Consider the following 2,103-nt stretch of genomic DNA (forward strand, 5'->3'; position numbering starts at 1 on the left):
AGTTAACTCAGACACTGGAGTCAACGTTTTCCTAAAACAAACATTTTCCTGTTACACCATTACAAAGTTGGGTATCCGTTTCTTCATGTTTCCTCATAACATTCTCCAGACAATCGTGGTTTTGGACCTGTTGACCCAAAGACGTGCAGAAAATAGACCACCTCGATCTGGATAATTAAACAGCGCTTTTCATTCATTGAGATCTGTTTGTACTTTGCTTTTAATATTTAAAGTACTATAAATATCTACAATTTACTCAAAGTCATAAAATGTTGATAAATTATCTTCATATGATCCTACAGTCAACCATGTTGCTTTAATTCGGGGAAATGCTGTTTTTCCAAAATATTTTACAGTTTTAAAAATTGTCAAAAGTGTAGTTTTTATGGCAATGTCTTTATGGTGCGCGTACAAAAGCATTGTTATGATAGTGATCGCAGTTTGTCTTTTCAGCACCACATCTGATGAAATTTCACCTGCGCTCTTTACCTCATCCACACCAAAAGCAACACGAAGACTCAAAGAACCCAACGAGTTGCGCTCTCTTACCTTGTCAGACATCAAAGAAGAGCACGTTCACTCGTGTTCGAGAGAATGAGAAAAAAAATCCCAGTAATCCGTGAAAATCGGAGCTCCACTTTCGAAAATCTTGTCCTCTGCTCCTTGCCTCTCCGATGCTTTTTTCCCCCAACTTCCTCTCAAATCCAAGGCAACAATCCTGTCAAGATCATCCACGTGCTGAAAATAATTCCACTTGTCTTATCCCTCGTTTTTACATTTTTTTTTCTTCAAAAAGAAATGTGAAATAGTTACAAGAAGAGGAGGAAAAGGCTCAGACGCGCACTTGGAACAAGTGCGCCTCGAGATAAACCACGTGTCCTCCCACCCGCTTCCTATCTCTGTGTCTCTTTTTATCCCCTTATTCTTCAGCTTTTTTCACAAAACAACTTAGGRAATATAGTTGTGGACGAGATCAGAAACTGGTTCCGAGGTGAAAAGATGGGGAGATGTCTCCATCAGCTGCGCCCCGGTTGGAGAGGTTCTCAGAGTGGCAGGTCGGTGTCGTTGCGCATTAAAACAGCAGAGATATTGAGATGCCATAAAAAAAGAAGCTTCGAGCCTTGCCTCCGGGGGATTTTCATACCCCCAGCTTCGGTCTTACGGTCCAAAACGGTGCCTCCATGCAAGATGAATCCTRCCGACAAGCTTGTTCCGTCTCTGGGCTCGAATGGTCTCTGTGAACTCCGAGAATTCCTCAGCTGAGACGAAAATKATCAGCTGGGAAACCGGTGCAGCCTGTTGACTCTTGTGGTGCTCCGGAGGAGCTCACCTGCCTGTTGCGGTTTATTTTTGTGGAATCCCGACGCGCATTTCAAAGCGGGGGACTTTCGGCGCAATCGTTAGAGTGTGCGCGCGCACACAAAACACGCACGGGCTCTGTGGGTGATTTCMTCTGAGCCAATTGGCGTCAATGTCTGAGCTGCGGAAAGCTTTCCTTTCTTATTCCACTTCCTCTAACATCCAAGGTCCACAAGATCTGTTTTGATTCTTCTTCTTTTTTTAAGGAGGTGGTTAAATTAACCAACTGCAGTGGATTCCTCCCACATTTTGTCAACATGAGCTAATCCTTAGTGGTTATTCCCACATAGTCTCCCTGTAGCGGAGCATACAGGTGGGTTGGAAGGCAAAAGGGCCTTTGAGGTGCTGCGAATGAATATTTCAACAGCAGTAGCGCGCGCACAGAACCAGAGGCGTGGAAATCCAGCCGTGTGTGTGTGTGTGTGTGTGTGTGTGTGTGTGTGTGTGTGTGTGTGTGTGTGCAAGACGTGAATAAAAAAAGTACAAATCTCTGGAGGGAGATGTTCTCAGATTAGCACCAAGGACAGCGACCTTTCAGTCGAACAGCCTTTTTAAATATTTGTATTCGATTTTTAAAGCGTTTTCACATTCAAACAGCTGATCCCTTATTCTGTGTATGTGAACAAACATTAGGTGTACCTACAGAATCCAWACTTTTCAGCTCATGCCTCACAGAAACACCAGGTTCCAAAAGATTGTGCAAGACTGTTTAAATCTTCAGTATTAAATGCTGCAGGTAATCCT

The 2,103-nt window shown here is 43.5% G+C and overlaps 1 protein-coding gene across 1 annotated transcript in view; it reads right to left on the reverse strand.

The window, feature by feature from the left end:
* The window catches only part of cacna1ib (calcium voltage-gated channel subunit alpha1 Ib), a gene marked incomplete in the record, with an annotated part of 260,271 nt that extends 258,531 nt beyond the window's left edge, over positions 1 to 1,740 (reverse strand). The window contains 1 exon segment of the mRNA XM_014015501.1: positions 550 to 1,740.
* Between the last annotated feature and the right edge of the window lie 363 nt (positions 1,741 to 2,103).

This window comes from Austrofundulus limnaeus, unplaced genomic scaffold (genome assembly GCF_001266775.1).
Source record: "Austrofundulus limnaeus strain Quisiro unplaced genomic scaffold, Austrofundulus_limnaeus-1.0 Scaffold130, whole genome shotgun sequence".
Lineage (NCBI taxonomy): Eukaryota > Metazoa > Chordata > Actinopteri > Cyprinodontiformes > Rivulidae > Austrofundulus > Austrofundulus limnaeus.